The sequence below is a fragment of the Falco biarmicus genome, chromosome 18, assembly GCF_023638135.1.
Source record: "Falco biarmicus isolate bFalBia1 chromosome 18, bFalBia1.pri, whole genome shotgun sequence".
In the NCBI taxonomy this organism is placed as follows: Eukaryota; Metazoa; Chordata; class Aves; order Falconiformes; family Falconidae; genus Falco; species Falco biarmicus.
This window is the reverse complement of record NC_079305.1, coordinates 3071038-3094502: the sequence shown is the minus strand read 5'-3', so window position 1 is coordinate 3094502 and position 23465 is coordinate 3071038. Positions and strand designations below refer to the sequence as shown.

General features: G+C 41.1%; 1 protein-coding gene across 4 annotated transcripts in view; it reads left to right on the top strand.

The window, feature by feature from the left end:
- Positions 1–23465, top strand: part of CDCA2 (cell division cycle associated 2) — a 110923-nt gene that overhangs the window by 44214 nt on the left and 43244 nt on the right. The window contains exon 20 of one of the 4 annotated variants that reach the window (XM_056362870.1): positions 6787–6804. The exons of the other annotated variants lie outside the window; for them this stretch is intronic. The gene's annotated coding sequence lies outside the window, so the exon portion shown is untranslated. Of the gene's footprint in view, positions 1–6786; positions 6805–23465 lie in introns of those variants that run through there. 4 annotated transcript variants of the gene reach the window in all.

The following is a 23465-nucleotide window of genomic DNA, read 5'->3' as shown; positions in this document are numbered from 1 at the left end:
CTTAGAATATCCCTTGTTCCTTTGTGTGATCAAAAGACTAACGCCGTGCGGGGAACTGGTGTTGGGCCTGAATTTCTTGGGAAGAAACAATTGTCTGTTGTAAATTGTCGCAATCCCGCTGAGATCAGGTATGCCAAGCTCTCCGAGTGTGGAGAGGCGTGAGAGAGAGACATCCTGAACACAGAATTAAGGGGGATGCCTCAGCAAATGCCCACGGAGTTTGACAGAGCTGTTTCACAGATACTTACTTGCTCGTCCCGGAATAATGTTGGGAAAACACAGCAGTGTTTTGCTCAGCCCTGCAGGAGCATCCGAGCAACTTCCTTGAAGCACGGTGGATTTTGCAAGGCAGTTTGAGCAGAGTGTGAATTCCCCACAAAAATATACAGGGCTCTCAGCTGCCGAGGTTCTTCCTTCCCTTCCTCCCTCCCTTTTCTTCCCCCCACAATGTTTTCAGTGTACATAGGGTCTGGGGAGAAAAGGAACACTGTGCCTTTGAAATGTTGTTTGCTGAAGACAGTATATGGAATCTTGGTTATTAACAGCCTCTCACAAGACAGTTATTTTTGGAGTGGCCTCTGAGGAGGCAACCTCTTGGAATCGAACTCATTTATTCTGCGTTTCACTGTCCTGCCATTTCCTGCAGAGAGAGGGGAAAAGTGAAACCACATGTTTTGAGGAGCGAGCGTAGGAAACCCCACTGAAGACAAATGACTGCTCCTCTCCCCTGGCAATTAGTCAAACCCGGGCTGCGTGCCAGCCCAGGTGTTCCCGACTGTGTATAAATTTGCCAAAGAACAATGAAAATAGCAGCTGATTGTGCTGACAGATTCTTCTGGTAATTTCCTGTTGTTTGGCATCTTCAGGTTACTTTCCCACAATTATGGATCCTGATGAAGTCCGGGGCCTTCAAACCCACTTTTTCACGGGAAACAAAGTAATTGTATGTGTGTACGTAGGCACATGCATAGCCCTCTGCCTCTCAACCCTTTTCTCCTAGTTCCCAGATGTTTTAATTTAATTCGTTTTGCAAAATACATCTTTTAATGAGTCTGAATTAAAAAAACTATTTGCACCTGCATCATATAGAATTTCTTGGCAGTCCCACCATAGCTTTTGCCAGGATTCATGCTCATTCTATCACTTAAACCTACCACTTGGAAGGCTTTCCTCTCATGCCTTGCCTTATCTTCTAAATCAGGGCTGCTGGAGAAACACGCGCTGATGGAACAGAGCCTTGAGCTGGCCACGGGAGGTGGGGAGAGGGGTTTGACAGCTCGAGATGCTGACAACAAGGTGGTGTTAGAAGTGAGGAGTGTCTTCAGATACCAGGCATTGATTCTGGAGCTGGGGGAGAAATGGCTGTCCCTGAAGAGTTACAAGTTTTATCGTCTAGAAGGAGAGAGGGAGAGAAAGGAGGGAAGGCAGACTTTACAGTCATCTGAAAGCTTCGTACAATCCAGTCTGTCAGGAAGTTATAAATACTCGTTTGGGTTTCTTGAGCAACTCAAATTCTTCTTTTTTTTTTTTTTTTCTTTCTTTTTTTTTTTTTTTTTGAGTTGGAACAGAGCTGGATGGGCACCAGGGGACATTAGCCCCAGGTCCGTTGTCTCGTTTCTTCTCAATGTGCATTCCAAGGAGAGGGAGAACAGAGCGCATGTGGGGGGTGTTGCTGCAGTACGCATAAAAGGCAGGGGGAGAATTCTGCCCAGCCTTTCCTCTGTGCACTTCCTACTAGTTATTCCTAGAAGATCGATTCTAAGAGTAACGCTGAGTTTTGAAATATTTTGCAAACCACTGATTTCTTTCTTGTTTTTTTTTTTCTTTTTGTAGTTTAAATGTGTGTTCCAGAGAGATCTGACTTTTGTGATTTAAAATGAATAAATGTCCTGCCTAGCCTTTTTTGTTGTCCTTAGAGGGAGGAAATTTCTCATTATTTGTGGGGTAGGTGAATTAGAGCTAAAGGTTGATCAAAACCACCCTGCTTTTTAAGTCTTTTTCTCAGAAAATGGCATTTTTGCGGAAATGAAAATTCCTGCCAAATATCTGCCTTCCCTTAAAAAAAGAAAACCAAACAAAACCAAACCCCTGCCAGAAATCTCAGGTAGATTTGCTTTGTATTGTTTCTTTGGAGGAGGGGAAGGATACATATTTCAGCTGGTTGAGGACCTTTTATTTTCGCCTCAGGTTAAGGCAACGGCAACTCCCAGCTGCACCGTGCTGGGCTACTCACAGGTACGAAGGGAACTGCTGAGGTGCTAAGGTCGTGTTCCGTATCCCAAATAATCCCCTTCTTTGAGGCCACCATGTTCATCCACTCATGTAAACAACTTGCAAAGTGTCTTCTGTCTCGTTGTACGGAGATTCCTTGTAAACTCCTTGGAAGGGATCTCTATTTGTTCCAGCAGGTCTCTGGATCAGATGCTGCTGACAGCCTTTGCAGGGACCATCACAGTTCCCTCAGTGATAATGGCTGTTACCAATGAGTGTCCCATGTGTATTTCACTGAGCAGGTTAGGAAAAGGAGGGAAATAATGTTGTGAAACTCCCCCCTCACCCTCTGGTTTTCATTAAAAAATTCTTTTCGGTGGAAATCTTCTCCCAGCTGGAGTGTCGCCTTCTGTTCAAATCCCTAAAATTAGACTGAGAATCTTCTCTCACTTAAACAAATCCATGCTGTCTGCTTTACGGTAATTATCCTTCTGTAGCAGTGGCAAAGACATGCGGGTTTGCAAAATTCTTTGAAGATGAAAAGCCCTGTGCGGCTCAGCTCGTCTTGGTCCTCGCGCACGTCGGTAAATAGGTAGAACACATGGGAAATGCGGGAGGGTTTGAAATGCTTCTCCCCACAAGCAGAGATGTACTACCCCTGCTGTGAATCCACCTTACAGTGACTATTTCAGGTTTTTGGCTCTGGGGAACTGCCAGCTATCTACCCACTCGTCCTGATTCAAAGCCTACTGAAGGCAATGAGAACCTTGTCGCTAATTACCGATGATCTAAAGTGTTTTGTCTTACCCAAGTCCTCCTGTCTGTAGGTCCCACCTCGGTGTGCACCTCTTCCATGTGTCCCATCCCCCTATTCCGGGCCTGTGGTAACTCCATTGCACGGGGGGCTTCTTGTCCCTGGGAAGGCTGATCCCAATTAACGGTCTCTGCGTGCTCGTGTGAGATCAGGCAATAAATACTGCATGAATATGACATCTCTGTAATAGGACCTTGCTGTCTCCTAATCGATTTACAGTGAGTGAGCGACATGGCATCATCCAGCCTCCATAAATCACGGCTCGTGTTCTAATTTCATACCGGTAATGGCATGTCGGGGCGTTTACTCCCGTTGGGCTGGGCACTGGCAGGGTGATTTGCAGCCTCCTGATGGCCTTGCGGAGCGCGCGGCGGCGCTGCGACGCGCCCGGCGTGGGAGGTCTGCTCTGCTGCTCGCACCGGCGCTGCAGAGGGCTCTCTCATGGCTCTCCTTCAGAGGCAGCTTTGGTGGGGTTTGTTGAACTGTCTGTTGTTTCAGAGACTTTTCTAGGTTGCTTTTTTCCCCTTCTTTCTTCTTGACTTGCCCTTTAGTGAGTCAGGTGGGCCCGAGACTGGGTTCCTTTTGTTGAAGCAGTGGAGAGAGGGGGCTCATCTCTGTTCCCTGTCTCCTGTTGACCAGTTCTCCCCCCCTCCCCACCCCCTGTTTTATCTGCCTCTGTTTCCCCCTTTCGTTTGGAACTTTGTTTTTCAGGACAAGGATGCGATCTCTCAGTGCTTGGTTAGTTCTTAATGCCGTGTCACCACCATTTCAGCTGTGTATTTACGATATTCCAAAGACTTTAAACACTGTTGGATTCTGCCTGAGCCGGTGGAGAGAAGTAGAATGTGGATCTGTCAGGATCAACTCCTTCTTTTATGCAAGATTCCTCTATGGCTTCGGACGGGTCGCTGCGCAGCACTGTCTCCTTTTCCCTGTCTGTGGCATAGGGACAGGATCTCTGTCCTACACGCTGCTTTAAAATCTATAGAAGAAAGAGATTTTTGCCAGAGCTGAGCATTGCTTCGTTCAAATTAAATGAAAAACAGTAAATGTTTAGGACCTGATCCTAGTCTTCAGTTCTTTAACTTTAAAAATTGAAACTTGATGAACAAGGGTGCATAATGAAGGCCCTGGGTCATAAATTTGCCCCTAGACTAACGAGCCTAATAATCAGAGAGTTCTTGTGAAAAGAAACCACTGTAGCAGGTGGTTGGCAGAAGGTGAACTGTAGACTTGAGCACCAACACAGACTTCTGTGAATCGTGTGCTGAAGGTGTCGTTTTGTTAACGGGCTGCGGAAACGAACTTTTAAAGACCGTTTCGACCAACCACTGCAGCTGAGGAGGTGACATGTTCTTTACAAGTATTTTACTTTCACCAACTGGGATTTTTATTCTCATTATAATTCAGTGAAAATGTTGCTTTCAGAATGTCCCATGCTGACCAAGGAATTTGATCACCCAGTTCCTAATAAAATGAATGCAACTGGAAGTCTAAACCCTGATGGTTGCAGTAAAAATTAGTATTGGTGGTTTGTTCTTTTTAGATAACAGCCCTGCTTAATGGGGGAGATAGGGCTAAAGGAGCTAAGTGGGGCCCTTTGTCCAAATAAACGTGCAGTTTTCTGAGTTTTCTGGTTTTAAGTCATGCTTACCATGTAATTCTGACACACACAGGGCTTGCCAAAAAACAGCAGGCAGGGTAGCTAAAGAGACACTTTATTTTCAGAAAAATATCTTACCTTTGTATTAAAAAAAGAAAACAACCCCAACTTTTTATTAGGCTGTATAAAATGCAGCATTCTGGCAGATAAACTTGTGTTTCTAGAAAGAAAAGGGGAAAATGCACATACTTGCTCTTATCAAAGTAGGATAATACATCAGATTATAAAACTTCCTGTTTATGACTGTGAAAAACAGAGGGGATAATCTCTGCTCTTTCTTTTCCATATACTATTGTCTTTGGATCAAACAAATAATGTTGGAATACCTGGGAAAGCATTATCCGGGCAAAAGCAGGGTTGGGATAGGCAGAGGAAGGAAGATCGGTGGGGCAGTGTGTAATGCAGCCATAAATGATATTCCATAGGTTTATCGTTTCATCGGGCTGCTTAAGATTGTGGAAATGCTTTCCAGCTTTTTTGTGGGGGTGCATCAGGCTATCCCTAACACATTGGCCTGGCTTAAAGATCTGTCTTCCCTTAAATCGCTGCTTTTGCTCTGAGCATGCATTGGCACCGTTTGGTTTGTCTTGCTGTTGCTGAGCATCCTCACCGTGGAGTTTGTGAGTGGGAAAAGTGGGGACAGGAGAAATAACTGGAAAGTTCCATTCCTGTACAGAAATGCTGACTGATAACATGCAAAATCTTAAATCATAGAGACATTTAGGTCGGAAAAGACCTTTAAGACCATCGAATCCAACCAATAACACAGCACTGCCAAACCGTGTCCCTAAGCGCCACTTTTACACGTCTTTTAATGATGTCTAGGTTCCACTTTTTTGTAGGCATTTCCAAATAAACTGCTGGACTCCTTGTCTAATCCACTTCTATGGACATTCCAGGTTTATGTTACAATCTCCTTTAAAAGAGGATGTGGTAGTACGTTATTGATGTACTTTTCTCATACTTATCCTCTCCACACGAGTAAATTTATACGATTTGACTTAATTAAAAATGAATCTTTTCCTTTAGTAGATTTTTACCGCTACAACTAGACAGGTGCAATTTCTTTGCGTGTACACTCCTGGAAGGTCCATAAAAGAGTCATACGGGAAGAACAGATTCCATGGGGAGATTTACGTTAGTGTAATTATTAAGAGCCATCCATTGGCTTATGCTAGCATAGCTTTTCCATGTAAAAAAGTGACTAATGACTAGGCTTGTAAAATAGGTAGGAATGCTAGTAAAGAGTTTCAGGTAGTGCTGATTTTGATGTCTGTTGGAAAACTGTAGTGTACTGGAAATCAGTGATACTTAGGTCCCTACGTGACTGCAATTTTGAAGCACAGATTTTCAAACCAAAATGCCTTTTTAAGACAAAAAGAGGAGTTATGTAGTGGAAGGTACTCTCGCAGTAACGGGACACTATGCTGCACATTGACTGCAGTTGGGGGGGGTAGGGAATTTTGGGTGGAAGTGTCTTCTGTTTAGAAGAAGCAATTTTGTCAAAATTTAAACCTCAGCTGCAAACAGGTCAGGTACTAAAGTCTTTTTTAAAGGGAGACTTCAATGCAAAAATCATTGCAAAAACTCAGTTTTGGGTTTGTTACTAGCCTATTAATGTACTGCAACGTTAATTAAGATAGACTTAACTGCAAATGAAACTTCCTTTAAAAATAACGAAAACAATCATTTCCCCCTCTCAAACTAGTAGGAATTTCTATTCCAGATCTGCTTCTTTCAGCTGTAGGCTTAGGTGCATAATTTTCACTTGTGTTTCAGGGAAAAAAAATAAAAATAAAAATTCCAGTGTCCTGTGAATGAGACGTTTTCAAGGTGTTGCTGTCAGAAGTCCTAGCTGAGGCCTGCAACTTCTGAAATTTGTTTTGAAACAACTTTCATAAAGAGATCCATGTAAAGTATATTACATAGCTAAATTATCAGAGGAATTATTCCAGCTTTATATAGCTGTGAGTAAGATCAGAATCTTTCCCTCCCCGTTTGTGCGTGTTAATGTTCTTCCACTACCTTTCAACCTCAGGCTTATGACCTCTGGACACAAGCTCAAAAATTAATGATTTTTTTTTTTCTTTTTTTTTAGCCAGTGCCTGCATTTCTTCAAGTCAGTTATCATGTGTTGCATGACAAATGAGCTTCTAGAGCACTGCAACTTGTAAGAATATTGTTTTTCTTTTTTTCTCTATTCTGGCTGAAAAACAACTTGCTGCCTCTTGGTCTTGGACAGAAACTTCACGTACAGAAAATCCTTCAGGCTGCAGCTCAGTGAATTTCTTTAATTGTTCAATAGCTTTTAGGTGGGTTCCTCAGATTTTGCTTGATATATATCTGGTTATATATCAAGATCTGATAGATAGATAGATCTATCACCTCTGAAATACCAGTTTAGCTCCTGATTAAGAAGGTTCCTGTAAACCTGCATGGAAAAAAAAAAACCATTTAGGTTTGGTTTATTCTTGTTGCGCTGCCTGCACTGATTTCCTCAGGTCCAGCTGTGGTCAGCTTTTCATTAGTGGGGCGGCTGATGTTGTACGTTGAAGAGGTGAGTATGGGGGGTAGAAGATGGCAGGCAAGCAGGAGCTGGAGTGTTTGCGGTTCATGTCCGTGCTTGTGTCTATCGACAGAAGGTAGCTCGTGCAGAACACTGAAGTCTTGGTCTCCCAGCAGGGTTTACGTTACGTACCAGGTCAGTCCATCTCTAGAAGGAGTATCTGCTGAGCAGCAGGGTTTACGTTACGTACCAGGTCACTCCATCTGGAAAGAGTATCTGTTGAGCAGCAGCGTTTACGTTACATACCGGGTCACTTAATCTCTAGAAGGAATATCTGTTGAGCAGCAGCGTTTACATTATGTACCGAGAGTATCTGTTGAGCAGCATTGTTTACGTTACGTACCAGGTCACTCCATCTGGAAAGTATTTGTTGAGCAGCAGGGTTTACGTTACGTACCGGCTCACTCCATCTCTAGAAAGAGTATCTGTTGAGCAGCATCGTTTACGTTACGTACCAAGAGTATCTGTTGAGCAGCAGGGTTTACATTACATACCGGCTCACTCCATCTCTAGAAAGAGTGTCTGTTGAGCAGCATCGTTTACGTTACGTACCAAGAGTATCTGTTGAGCAGCAGGGTTTACATTACATACCGGCTCACTCCATCTCTAGAAAGAGTATCTGTTGAGCAGGTGCTGGCTGCTCAAGCGTGGCTGGGGGTGGGAAGCTTAGGGGTGTCACTTTGACTCGGGAGAGCATCAGCCGTGTGGTCATTGAAGAACCTCTAAACCTTTCCGTGGCTGTGGGGGCCGGAGCTGTCCTGCTGGTGAGCTTCCATGCTAGCTCATGGTGTTCTACGCTCTTGGTTTGTCCCGGCACTTCCACTGGGCTGGGATGCTCCGAGCTGCTCAGTGGGCTGCGCGCCGTTGCTGCGCGTGGTTTAAACTGCTTGTCGAGGGCAGCTGGGCTGCACTTGAGCATGGAGGTTCCCTTGTGCGCTGGTTCTGAAATGCTCCGTTACTCTGTTAGGAATAAAATAAGAACGATTTTATTTTAATGGAAAAATCTAGGAGGTAAAGATTTTTTTTCCAAAGTGACAAATTCCACTGTAGGTGAATCCAGTCCAGTTTGATGTATCTTAAAGGGAATCCGTTATCAGTAAGGCAGGTGAGGTTCAGTGTATTTCAGTCTGGGTCCCTGAAAATCATTGCTCACCACTGGAAATCTTGTTCCTGTGTTTAAATTACACCCCCCCACCCCCCCAATTTTTGAACCTAAGCAGCCTAATGTTGGGAATTACTAGTCTCTTGGACACACAGAAGATTTTCAAATGGTTTTCATGGTTTTTGGAACAGTTGAAATTTGGCTGATCTCTTTTAGTACGAATTCTCAGATTTCCCCCCCACCCCCTTTCTCTTTGCAGTTATGAAAAACAGGTTTGCTGCCTTGGGGGGGAGGGAGCAGGATGAGGAAAGCAAGGCTGGGAAGCAGAAGATGAATTTATTCTGACTTTATCTTTATTTCATTCTCCCAAGTTAAATTCTACACTGCTTCACTGAGGCCAGCTGGTTTTAATCATTTCAAGAGAACACTATTTATTAAGTGTCTGTTTCAGGCAGTGTCAAATCCTTCAGCTCCTTCTCTATTCTCCATTGTAAGCAAGAACATCAGTAGCCCAGGTGGGCTTTGAATAGCTTCAGAAAGTAGGTAGGTGAGAATCTATTTATTACTTACTGTAGATCTCAGTAGACAGAGACTCCAATTAAGGCAGGAAACTGACATACTTAGCCAACTCTTTCCAAGCGGAGGATGCAAAATGAGTGAATAAAAAATTAAATAAAATAACCCAAACTTCTCTACATTTTATACAGTTTGGAACCGTAATTCCTCCGTGTTTTTCTTTTCATTCTTTCTTTTCTGCATGCATGAATGCAGAAAGGAGTGAGGAATCTGGTTTCGTTAAGCTTCACCAAAGCACAGGTGACACTAAGTGGTGTAGAAGTCCACGATCCAGTGGATAACCTTCAAATTCATTTGCTATAGGACTTTATCCCCCTTTGTCCTTGTGCCTGAAGGAAATGAATTTATACTACTGAAACTGCTACGACTGATACCATTGTAAGTCAATCAAATATCTGATCAAAATCAGATGTACAGCATCTCAGTTTTAGAACCTCAAATAATATCTTGTGCTGTTATTTGGTAAATATCTTTATTCATATTGACAAAAGAAGCCTAAAATATTGAAAGACAGGTCATTTAGTGTAACAAATGTGCAGATCATAAATAGAATGAATAGTATGAGGAAAGTAACAATAAATGAAGAAATTGCTGGTCGATTTTACATGCCCCTCCTGACATCTAATCCAGAGATGACAGAATCTACTGCAGCTCTGATAACTCTTGCTGTCGTTCTGAAGATCTAATTCAGTAATAAGTATCAGCCCAAGGTAGTTACTATAATCTCGTTTAAAATGTCTTGATTGGTAGAAGTAAGCTTTTGTTAAAACATATTATTGCTTTGTGTAACAGCAGATATAATTGGAATTTCAACATTTAACATATCTGCTTTCATGCTAAGGCTGGTTAAATATGGGGGTATGTTTTTTTTTTCATGGTCTTTTCTATTGAAACTTTTATTTTACTATACTGTTTCAACCTCTATTAAGTTGCTTTGAAAATAAAGCAGAAAAAAACAGGGAAAAAAAAACAAAGGGGAAAAACCCACCCATCATCAAAATTTCAAGCTCTGGATGCTTTCCAGCAAACTGTTCTTGAATGAAAACAGTATTCTGTCTTCAGTTTAACGTTGGCTCTAATGTAAATAAATCAGTATGTGCAGTTACGCTGCAAAAACCTTTAACTGCAAGGGAGGGAGGAAAAAACAAAGAAAAGAATGATCATAATCCCTAGCATTTATATAGCAGCTCGGTAGGAAATTGTGTTTGTTCAAGCACAAAATGCAGCTGCTGGTGCTTGAGGAGGAAGCAAACTCTAAATGTACTTTTTGATTCTCTTTTTCTGGAAAACTTGGAGGACTCTGAATTACATGCATTAAGCCCTAACCTTGGCCAATAGTGCCATAGTGCAAAACGAGATGGTATATACGTCTTTCTCTTAGCTCCTTTCAGCTCCTCCAAAAAGCTATTTCTTCAATTCAAATTAAATTTAAAGATACTACATTAAAAAGTTTCTTGAAGTGCTTTCCCAGACCTACGTTTTGGTGGTTTCTTTCTGTATGGGCTGTTGAAACAGAAGTTCTCCATTTTGAAGGTAAGCCCTGGACTCGAGATTTGAATGCTTTCCCAGGCTTTGAGATGCTTAAAATTCAGCCTCAAATTTTCTGCCATTACCACTCTGCTTCAATCTGTGAAATAAATAAATAGAAATAGGGAAAGCTGTAGGAAGAGCAGCATAAAATAAAAGAATAATTTTCAAACAAATTCACAGAAAGACTATTTCAAGGACTGAGAAAAAGAAATGCTAATTTTTTTGGAGGCATTTAAGTAACGTTTGATACTTCAGATTGGTGTTGATAATATTTGGGTTAATGATCTTAAAAAAATCAAATTTGAGACAATTTTTTTAATTGGTGTTGAGGTGTTTACTGCATTGAAGTCATCGTGAGTTACAGCCACTGGGTCTGTACTCCCAGCCACTTTGCTTTCCAGAATCAGGTGTAATCTGATTTTCAGGAATTTAAAGTATTTGTAAGTTACTCCCAGTAACTTCTGGAAGAGTTGAAAATGAGCCAAACAATTCTTACTGGAAAGTCTCCCTCTGACAGATCCCAGCTGGTATCTGTTTGAGCATCATCTACAAGCTGAGACTCTCCTGGAGCACCTGTATAAGGGCCTGACATTTTTATGGAACCTACTTTTTTTTTCCTTGTTTTCTTTTTTTGTAAGGGGAGAGCTGGTGTGGTCCAGCAACACAACAATATATAAATTATTGAAACACATCAGCATGTTAAGAGGACTTCATTGTTCATGCACATCTTCTCCACTTGACATTTCTGCAACCTTGTGTCATTCTGTAGCATATCCTCTTCATATTAATAGCAATTTATCATTAATCCGTTTGAATAATACTTTTTTTTTTTCCAACGGAAAGAGACAGAAAACATCTGCATATTGAGTAATATTAGCTACAGTTTGTGTCTCAAGTGAGACTAACTGACAACCCTCATTTATTATGGCTGTGTAGGCTTAATTGGGTTGACGCAGGATTTGGACTTCATGAAAGGAGAAGCAGTTTGAAGATCTTTTCAGAAAAAAAAAACAAACAAACCCACCTTTAGAGAGGGAAGGAGTAGAGAGAAGAGCGGAGGAGGAGAGAATAAAAGAATAAATATGTAAAGTAATGATGCTAAGATGTTCTGTTAAGGCCCAAACATTTAGGAGGTGTTTTAATAATGATGCTTAAATGAGAGATTAGTTATTAAGCCATATGGTTTGTGTTACAGCTCTCATCTTTTGTTTCCTGGTTATGCTGTCAAGCATTAATGTGATTGTTTTGATTCTTAATGTCTTAATGCATCATTCCTCCCAATGCATTAGGCTAATAACTTTGGTCCTCTTAAGGGCAGTGTCGCCATTCATTACTCTTCCTGTTTTGGCTGGCCATAGAAGTTGAAATGAGGGACTCAAAAAATATCTGAGTGTTCCAACATTCATGAAGCCAGCACATTGAGATGGCTGAGGAAATCTGAAGTGCATTAAAGGCTGCTGACTTCCACCACGCTGATGACATGCGTGTAACACCGCAGTTCCCCTCCCCCAGGGCAGTTTACAAGTTCTTCTGTCGTAAGCCAACGTGATTTGAGTTTGTTGGCTTAACTCGGAACTAGGTTTCAGGTAGTTCTTTCTAAAACTTCAGGAAAATGATGTGTGATGTTAATTGTAATTTCTTAATGTTCAGGCAAGTGACTGCCTCTGTTTACACGGTGAGTGGTTTTATGTGAGGAGACGTCTTTCTTACTTTGGTACAGGTCACCTTTTGGGTGAGGCATAGTAGTAGCAACCCAAGAGCACAGGATGATTCTGGTCTGCTTTTCCAGTGCTGCTGTTGTTGAGAAGTTCTGAAGTCAACATGCTCGCTTAAATTTGATTTTCAAAAGCATTTGCAGAGCTTTGCTTTCAAGCATTTTCCCCAGATAAGAGCTGGGATTTCAAGTAGAATGTTCATCTCTGAGGCTGGTAATAGTCCGTATTGGTTGCCCTGCACAGTGTAAGAATTTCGGTGTATCCAGGCAGCATAAATTGGTGGCTTTCGTGGAGGTAATTTCTTGAGGAAGAGTTGTTTGGGTTTTTTTTTATTTGCTAATCAATTAGAGTAGTAGTGAAACAGTAGCTTTATTTTGCAGGGTCTGCTGTGAAGGCTTGGCCTTTGAAATAGTAAAGTTTTGATAAATGATAAAAGTTTTGATCAAATTATTAAGTTTGAATGCCTGTGTATATGTGCCTATAGACAGAACATATAGACAAATCGGACACACACAAGTGCTTTGGCCCTTTGTATATATATTTCATTATCTGCCTTTACCTCTTGACATCTCAAATGCTTTGTCCTCCTTGTCTGATGCCCAGAACATGATTTGCTTGAGCATGAATCATAAACTGTTCTTAGCAGTTGGGATTTTAAAAAAATCCAATCCGTTTTCTTCAGGGGCATTTGGAGCAGTATATTTTTCTGACGCGATTATTCACATTGTTTCTTTCTGAAACCTATCCTGCAATTTCAAATGGTGATAGCTTCATGTGGTATGAGCGTTGGTTCAGCCGATGTTCTGTCACAGAAATGATGCAGTGACTCATGTGAAATCTGTAAATCACTTAGGAATCCAGTGGGATGAAATGTGGTGCATTTGTGAGATGCAATGTGAGATTATTGTCATTCTGTGGTCACCCCAATTTATACAGTAGAAATAGCAAATGCAGCAGGTTGGAAGGAGGATGAAAGGTGTGACGAGCTGTTCACAACGTTAAAATGACCGGTGTCCGCTAGGGAGTCTGTTATGTTTTCAACATGTCACTGAAGCACTTGTGTGATGGGATTGCATTTGAGAAAGTGTCAATAAGAAAGACAAGTAAATGATTTAAGTACAGGATATACCCAGTAGTATTGTCACACAGGCTGAAATTTAAATACCCAACAGTTCGCGTGATAGGAAGAGCCAGGATAGAAGCTTTAGGGAGGTGTAGCACAGATGTGGGAGAAATGTTTTTCCAGGAAAATTATCCAGATGTCTGGTGGTTTGGGCTTGAGGGGGGTGTTGGGGTGGGTTTGCTTTTCCTTTTTCTCCCCGCAGGACGTTTCTAGTGTGTCCATAACCAAACTGGGCGTGTTGGATGCGGGAATGCAGCAGGCTTACAGCGACTTTCGGGAACTGAGGCTGAAGTATTCAACCTGTTGAACGGCAGGTGAACCTCGGGCGGGTAACACGGCATGTTGTTGTGCCCAGCAATTATGAGCTCAGTTCAAAGGAAAGTGGGCTCCTGTATTTTGTGGTGGTAGTGCTGATATTTCCTGTTGCTTGCTAGAACAATATCTTATACAGAGACAGTGGAGGTGAAAATCCTTGTAGGATGGAGAAATCTAGAACTTGGTGAGCACAGTCTGCACTGCCTCTCTCCTTTTAAGCCTGATTTAGAGCCCAGCATCCTTTCCCAGTTAATGGTGTTTCTGTTGATCAGGTCCTACGTGTAGTTATTCAAAGTCTGTGGTGTATGGGGGGAATTTCACTGTAAGTGAAAAAGTCTCTCCCTATTTCTTTTCTCCTAATGGAAAGAATTCTGCAATTTCTAACGCAATACAAAGTGCCCCCCGTGTTATCTCCAAAGCAAAGCAAGGTAGATAAGAAGGTATCAATCGGACAGGATTCATTTGAAAACTCTTCAAGCTGCTCGGTATCGCAGCAGGAGGAGGGGAAGATCAGATCTGAGAGAGGAGAGGGTTAAGACAGCCCCAGAAGCACAAGCTGAAGTGATAGTTCTCCAGTTGGGGATAAGGGCTTGATCTTCTCACCAGCCATCTTCACACAGTTCATCAGTTCTGCAGAGCGTGTCATTTCCCTAAAGCTCTGCACTCCTTTTCACCCACAAAATTGAATCTTCCACAGGTGTGGGCAGCATGTGTAGGATTAAAGGCTCGTTTCCCTTAAAATCTAGACCTGTCTGTTTAAATGAGCGCCTTCATCCTGTGAGTCCTTGCTGTGTGAGAGAGTTTGAAAAGAGTTTGCTCAAGACAATAGCATTAAGTCATCTCCCACACTGACTCTACATGGCTGAGACCCTGGAGAGAAATGCCTCAGACTCCAGTGGCTGACGAATTAAACAATGAGAAATATATGCCAGCGCTTTCCATTTGCTTATTAATAGGTTCTGTGTCTCACGCTCCAAGGGGATTGTCCTTTCCTTTGAATTGCTAGCGGGGAAGCATTCAAGCATTCAGTCACTGTAAATGGAGAAAAATGGAGAAGGAAAGAAGAATGTTTTGGGAAAGATTGGAGCATATCTTCAGAAATGTAAAACTAGGGACCTGACTTCGCAGAAATACTGATACGCTTGTTTCTGGTAACTGAAGCACTCAGGGTCTTTGAAAATCGAGCACTGGCCATTTTAAATTCTATAATTTCCTGATACCCCAGTACTTTTTGTACAAATCCCAGTGCATTTTTGGGAGACTACACTGTGAACCCCCTGCAACGTTATAGTGCTTGCTTAGGTGAACAAATTCAGTATGACGTATCGCATGGAGACAGGACTGTAAAGCTCCTAAATATTTTATCCTCTTCCTGAATTGTCACTGATTTGTGAATATGGCCAATATTCTTTGTGGCTGATCTTTTTGAATATGTACACGAGTTTTGAGCTCCTTACTTTAAATTCTTGGTTTTCAGTAAATGCTTTAAGTAGTTTTGGAAATCTTAGCTTTGTGGTGGTTGTTTCCTCAGAAATTCCTGGTGGTTTAACAAACAGTTGTATGTTAAGATCACTCCACTTTCAGTGTTTAAAAGGCTTATTTCTGTCTATCTTAAATCTTTTCTAATAGAGTTATAGGATAATTTCGGTTGGAAAGGGTGTCTGAAGGTCATCTGCTCCAATCCCCCGCTCAGAGTGGGGCCACTTTAAAGTTAGATCATGTTGTTCACAGCCTATAAACAGATTTATACCAAATGAAAATAAAGCAGGCATAATCCTAAATAAAACACAGGATGAAAATTTGAAAGTGCTTATGTGTTCCTTTTTCAGTAGAGATTTCAGAGATTAAATTCCATTGGCTCTCAATGTCTTTTTTTTTTTTTTTTTACCCCTCATTTTTCGAGGTGTCTAGACACCTAAATAACATTGTTAACTTGAACATTTTGGAACCCAAAAATTCGTTTTCTTTGGGAAATGGAACACAGGCTCCCAGTCTACACACAGACTTAGTTCTATATTAATGAGGTCATTTCCTTAAGTTCAGTTGTTTAAATTCTTCACAGGAGTGTGGCCACAAGTCTCTGAATGATTGTTCTAAATTATTGGATAAATAGATAAACTTTCAGGTGAAGTTAGTTATAGATGCCAAACAGTGGGTTTAAATCTTGAATGAAGGTTGGTAAGAGGAGACGTGGCAAGTGCAGGGCTAGCTTCACTGTTTTCCAGTGTGTTCTTGCACAATATTCTCTTGACAAAATACGTGTAAGAAACCCTATGCAGATCTGGCAGTAATTTCATTTACTCTGGTCTTGTGTCAATGACAGCAGGGTCATGCATGGAATTAAGCTCAAATAATTTGAGGTGAAGTTTTTATGAATGGGTGGTGTGATTTGCACTGGGCACTCAAACGTCAGTGCAGCTTTACTGTATTCTCCTGTGTCTGTGTTCCTGCTGGGTACCAGGCAATTGTTCACATCAACTTTTATTTGCTGTGTTGGGCATCCCTGGGCAAAGCGAACGCAAACTGGGCAAACCATGCACATTGTTCTTGATATTCCATTGGTAAAACAGTGACATCTAACAAAACAGGAAATCCAATGAGTTAATTAAGGAAGAATTGTCTATGATTTCATCTTACCTTTTATTTCCACCCCCACCTCATGAAAGTCTATGCAGTGGAGCTGCCTCTTGCCCCTTGTGCCAGAATGATTAATGGTGGGACCACAATGAGGTCAATTAGCTGGGGTCGGCTTGAAGCTGAAAGGTGGAGTGTGTTTCTTTATTGAACGCTGCATTCACACTCCAAACCGTGACCTGGACTACAGTGATTTATTACAGGGGCAGTGTTTTGATCACTTACCTTCAGTACCTTACCTTGGCTTCAGAAATCAGGTTTTCACTGTCAATTAAAATCCAGAAAAAGAGATCCATTCAAAATCCGAAATGTGAACCCCAAGAAAAGGATGGGGAGCCTGATGATGGCTTTCAAAACTGTCTTTGTAAGTAACAAAGAAATTACATTACATTCTATCTCTGAGAGGAAAAAAAACCCATCCCTAGCTGAACTTCTACAGCCTTTTTCTTAACTGAATTGAAACAGAGGAACCAAATCTGTCCTAAGAAATTTTGAAGAGTTACTAGGGAAAAAACTGTACCTAACATCTGTATGGATTTGTGGTGGCAAGGGCTTGAAAACAACCTCCTATTATTTTTGAAGGGTTAAAAAAAATCTCGTGTATATATAAGATATTTATTAACAAATAATGTTTAGCAGTTATGAGGCATCTTTCAACAGAGGATATTGCACTGCGCTACACACGTTAACGAAGCCTCTCGATGATGTAGTGGTGAAACAAATCACTGCTTGTGCTTGTTGTAGTGGTCAAACTAAAATATAGAAAGACTATATGATGGTAGCTTGGTGTTTGTTTTTTTTTTATCCTGGAAGCTGCTGAGCCACCAGGCTGCCTTGAATAGAGGCTGTTCATGACTTAACCCAAGGACTTGCAAAACTAGCCCCAAAAGTATGAATTGTTTGGAATTTGTTCATCGTAATAATGAATTGTATCTTTCACTTGGTACTTTTAATCTTGTTGGCTGCAAAGCACCTCTGGAAGGAAGTCAGGAATATCACTTGTTTTGAGAAAGGAGTAATTGAGGCACCAGGCAAAGTGTTTGGGGTTTTGTTCAGGTTTTTTGGAGGGCTGGTTTGATTTTGGGGGGGTTTTTTGGGTTGTGGGTTTTTGTTTGGTTTTTGTTTTGTTTTGTTTTGTTTCCTTTGGTAGCCTCGGTTTCCACTTTGCTTGATTCTCCAAACACTTGTTCTCTTAAAACTCAAATACATTATCTTTCAAAATGTCCCTAATGCAAATTGTCAGAAAGGACCAGCAAGAGGAGGAACGTAGTTAGCTGTGTCTGGGCGTGGGGCAGGAACGGGGGCAGAGGGCATTTTATTTGCCTGAAAAGGCTGCCTTTTGCACTGTTTATTCTCCCCCCTCCTTTCCTCTCAGTTTGAAGAATATTTCAGTCACATTAGTTTCATCCCATCTATTAAAAATAATCGTGAACAAAAATCTCCCGGCAGATGTTTTGAAAGGGCTTATTTGACATCGTGACTATGGCTTAAATTATTTCCAAAGTCCAGATTGTGTTATGTTAGCCCCTGTACACAAAAGAGGACAGTCCTGTACCCACATGGCTTTCAGTCAGAGGATGGAATTTTCTGGTGTGCAGAAAGGAAATATCCAGTTATTTTTGCCTTTGAAAGCCCAAGGTTATATTGACAGAGGCTGTGAGAGGTAAAACCACGCAGGGAGGGAAATGGGACTAGCATGAAATTTCCAAGTGACTGATAGATGTGGGGGGGGTCAGGCAGGGTCTCTTTTGTGGGACCACAGAACCTCTTGGAATCGTGGGCTGGTGGAAAGCACGGAATTTAATGCTGGTCTAGAGGGAGACCTGCTTTGTAAAGATCACAAAAAGTCTTGTGTAAAAGTGTAGAAAAATGCTTTGAGAGTGTCTTCCAAGATGTTTTGGGTTTGTTGCTATATTCCTCTCATCCCCTCCTATCCCCTGCCTAAGCCTAATGATTAGAGACAGAAAATATCTATTAGATGATCAATCAGGTCCATGCCTCCCACTGGTGTGGCATTACTCCCGTATTATTTTTCCAGTGCATCATCCAGAGAGGTTTTTAAATTACTCTTGTGATAGACAACTAGCTCTCATAGGGTGGGTATTCCAGGTAATCCTGCTGTCCATTTGCATGGCAGCTTTCTCACAATATTCCATGGGTTTGCTAAACTTCTAGTAGAAAAGGATGTGGGCATTTATTGCAGTGCATTTATTGTCAGTATCTGTGTTACCCTTATGGGAACAGAATGGCTTCAGGGAAAACAGAGCAGGAGTTATCCATCAGGTAGTATCTTACGGTACCCAGGCATACTTTTGATCTGCATCTGTTCTGATATTCACCATCCTTTCGGGCAATTGTCACACTTTGTCTGCTTTATGTTATGAGCGGGTTCGTATGAGACAGGCTGCATAGCTTTGCAGTGCATTAATCTATCCTATCTCATGGTGATAGGGGGTGTGTGTGGGGGGGTGTTTACCTAAATCTCTTTGCTGTTTGAAAAATTGTGGCAAGCATCTCATTTGCCATAGTGGACAGGCTGTTGATCCGGGAGGCCCGTTGCCTCTGGCAATGTTCAATACCAAACCTTCCAGAGGAAGATGAAATATCCACTGCGCACCTGGAGAGCTGCCTAATACTGTGTGTTGTTACACGAGGCTGGACTCGGCGTTTGGAGCTTTTAATTATCAATATAAAACAGGTAACGTTATTGACATTGCAGCATCAATGCACATAGCGCTGTACAGGAGATAAAAGACATCATAGCAGTGTTTCTGTCTTCAGGTAGCTTGAGCCTTGTTTCTGTGAGACTGTGGATAGATGTGATACTGGTTTTCTGATCAAGTTCTAAATATCAGCTGTCCAGTGGTGTTCAGGTTATGCCCTGAAATTTAAGATTTAACTTCGTTTTAGCTTGAAGAGATGTAAGGATTGCTTATGAATCAGTTTAATTTCTGCAGATGATTCTGTTTTCTTGCACAGTTTAACCTCTGCCTATGGTCATCTGCAAACCAAATGACTCACAGTCTTTGCTGTGTTCATCTTCACAACGCCTCTGTAATAGAGTGATGAGAATCATGGCAAGCTGTGGCCTCGAGCTGAAGCTTCCTATCGCCTCGGGAAGCACCTTCGCCACTGCCTCAGTCCCGTTCCCTAGCGTGGGAAACGTTAGCTTTTCCTTGGGTCTGAGCGACCTATTGTTAAATGTGTGCAGAACCTCTCCTCTATCACAGAACAAAATAAACGAGATAATGCTAATAGATTAAAGATGCCATTTAAGTGAATTTCCTCTAGGATTTATCGAGAACAGTAGGATACCGTTCAGATTCATCTGAGATGTAACAGGAGCAAAATTTTTCTAGCTATGGGCAAGTATTATTTTTTTTTCAAGGCAAGTACAATAGCGTTTCTTCCCCTGTATCTTCATGACATTTAGTTTTAAATTATTTCCTCTCCTAGACTTCTCTTAGGCTTTTATTTCTATTGCAGAATTTAAAATATGAACATTAAAAAAAAGGAAACATATTTAAAGCTTCACCTTTCCTTGTAGATTTTGGAGTGATTTCTGTAGCACCCTGTTTTATTCCTATAGACTGCTATTGACTCAGTGCCTATTAATTTTTATAAGACTTTCTCCGTGAGGCTTTGTAAGGGAGAGACATATATTTAGTCCCTGGCCTGGTGAATTTTAATGACAATTTTGCATGCTTGACTTAATTCCTATTTTTCATGTCCCAGTCGTGCCTATCCCTCACCTTGTTCTTTTAGGGCTTGATTCTTGTCTTTTGAGTCTGATCCAATAATACACATAAGCATCTAACTAGTCCCACAGATGTTAACAGAGGATTTTTCCAAGGCAAGTTAGTCCCCAAATCTCACTGACTTCCAGTGGGAGTTGATTCCAAGCTGCCCTCTCTACCTTCCATGTCAGTAGTATTCTGACACAATGACTAAAAGAGCTATAAAACTAAGGATGAGAAAGAGATCTCTTAGTGCTAGTTGAAACCTTCTGGAGTCCCTTACTAAATCCTACCGGATGGATGTGAAATAGTGTAAAAGGAAATAATTCCTCACTACTTTCTGTACAGATAAAAACATAATGAAAAGGTAATTTTATTTTTTTTTTTTTTTTTTTACCTGCTGACTGAAAGCACCTTGCCAAGGTTACTGATGCTTAAATGCAAGTTGCTGTTCTGGAGTGGGGCCACCGTGCTTGGCATCTTTCAAGATCTCGCAGTCTGATTGCCAAAGGGGTTTCAACTCTTTTGAAGAGATGCACCAGCTCCTACACAGCAAAACATTTGTGGTGTGAGTATGTTTGAGCTTATGGGAAAACCTCCCATATAGAGATGCTCGAACGGTGTCGCTTCCAGTACTGAATCAGAATAAGCCAAGCACAGCCATATATTTTAGCAGCAGAATTATTTTTATTTTTGGCTGTGAGATGTTGTCTTTGTCCTAAGAAAATACTATAGCACCTCTGAGAAATTGTGATCTTTCTTTGAAAGAAAAATCTTGTAATTTTTATTTGGTTTATTAAGCAGAAACTTGTCTTCTGGGGAGAGCGCGTTGCGAAGGAGATATGTTATGCTCTAACTGGCATTCAGATCTTCCCACATACAAACCAGTAGGTATGTGACCCACAACATCTAGTTCTTGATAGGCACTTTGTTAACAGTTAAACGTGTCTCATCAATGCCTTATGGAAATGTGACTCAGCTCATCCCCTAGAGTATGGCTGGTAAGTTTTTTTTGTATGGATGGTATGCTTAATTTATAACCTGGAGAAGTAGGATCTAGCCACAGATTGATCCGAAAGAGAATGAATGGGCCGCTTCTGTTAACCTCACCCTTTTGCCTTAGAGATCACAAGTTTCCAGGCAGAATTGTCTGCCCACTGGGAGCTGGAAAACCAGAGATAACTTAGTTAATCCAGTCAACAGACCACCTGGCTGAGAGCTGGGAATCTTGAATTCAAGGTTTGGTGGAATTTCACCAATTTCCTCGTGACTCAGGGAAAGTCATTTTCCCCCTCTGTATTTCATTCGTCTTTCTTGCCGTTTGTTTATTTCATGTGGCCTGACATGACGTTACCTAATCAGAGCCTCAGCCTACTACTGCAGTGGAAGAATTAATTCCTAGTAGGACGTTGGGGATGGAGTTGAAGTAAAGCCCAAGTCGTTTTCATCTCTCTGGTGTTATTTACTGCTTGAGTAGTAAAACACAGACCTGGGCTTCAAGATAGTTTCTTGTAATTGTTCTACAAAGAATACTACCGGTTTCCATTTCCAAAGAGTGTTCAGTAGCTTGCAAGCCAAAATTTCAAGTTATTAACCCATTGTTTCCCATGGCAGCAAAGACTAGCTTGATAGAATGCTACTGAAACACCTGTGTGCTCTTAGGAGCTGACCCTACACATTTTTCTCATGCGAAGATTTACTTGGATATGCTGCTGTAAATAGCAAGACTTCATGTGGTTATATGTCATTACATCTTGTGATGTTGGGGATTAAAACAGCATCCTGATATTGGAAATAAACAAAAAACCAGACCAACCAAACAAACAAAAAAAAAACCCAAAAAACACACAAAAATAGAAAAGCCTGACTGGTAAATAATACCATAATGAATTTTCCATTTTGTGACATTCCTATAGAATTTCATGGAGGATTGTATCCAAACCCTTGAATTCCACAGGACAGCCTGCAAGCCCCATACCTGAAATAACCCATGGAAACGCTCTAATTCAGATCCTGTAGATTTTAGAGGTGATATATTTATATAGGTCCCTTTTGGGTTTCTCCCCAGTAATCACTATAAAACTTTCCTTAAAGGGGACATGAATATATATAAACCTTAGTAGGAGCAGAAAAATAAAAATAGGGTTATGAACCAAATTTGCAGCAAATATAAACCATTCTAACTCTTTTGAAGACAAATAAACCAGCTAAAGATCGGCTTCTCAGTTCATGGAAAAAAAAGGGCTCTTCCCTTCTTGCACAGATAAGTGTTGCTTGTGCATCATTGCAAATGCATTTTGTTTTTATTCCTTGTTTTCCAAACAGGCTCAGTGTGCCAATGAACATGGCTTTCGCCTTTGTGTGGGCATAGAAGCATACTTATGATAGCTTCTAGCAATCTTTGCACATATATAGTGGTCTTGTTTTAATATTTAATCACTAATTGGTGTGATGATCAAGGGACAGACAAGGGAGCACTCTGACATCTGATCTCTTGAACTGATTACACACACTTTGCACTACATGTTTTTTATCACGGTCAGGCTAATTTCCTTCAGTGAGTGCTGATTTCGTTCAGTGCAGAAATCTCAGTCTGGGGCTTTCCACTTTCGGGAAAGGATTCCAGCGTGCGTTGGGCTCCTCTTATTGACCTGACTTGCCAATAAAAGCAGGGCAAATTCTGTTGGATGAATGGAATCAAAGATTATTCCATGCCTGTGCTCTCTCTCCCTCTCTGTTAAGGCTTCCTCTATATTCACTCTGTGTGCTTTTATTCATTCCCTTTCTCCCTCCATTAGCTTTCTTCTCCTATTTTTCAGCAGAAATTTTAGATTTCAAAGCTTCTTTCAGTCTTAAAGAAAAAAATAATTCTACAGCCAAATGCAAACTGCTAATCCTAACATGAGTAGAAGGTTTTCTTTCTTTCATTCATTATGATGTTGATGATGATGATGATTATTATTATTATTTGGAAGAAGGTGGTGAAAAAGAGAGAATTTATCATTACTGTATAATTTAAAATTGCACAGCCTACAGCCCACAAAACAGAGCATGTAATTACACACTTACTAGAGGTAACAGCAGTGCTGATAATTATTCTTTACACAGGAGAATCTCGCTGATATCCCAGAGTCGGAAAGTGGGAACTACAATATCTTTAATACCATCCTTAGAGACCCTCATAAGCAGAGGAGAAGTATGAGGAGGCACACAGGGTCCAGAGCAATATCTTCATCGTGCCAGAATGTCAGGGGCTTTAGTACAGCAGAAATCAATAGATTCAAGTACATTTTTTTTTTTTAAGGTACAATATTTTTTTTATGACCCTACCTAGAGAAAGTACAGCAAAGCCAGAGGAACGGCAATGGTATGAAACAAACATTTTGAATGGAAGCCATGTCGATTTAGAAGAATAGCGAGCTAAGATTTATTCATTTATTTATTTATTTTTAAGACATGTTCCTGCTGCAAGAATGTGT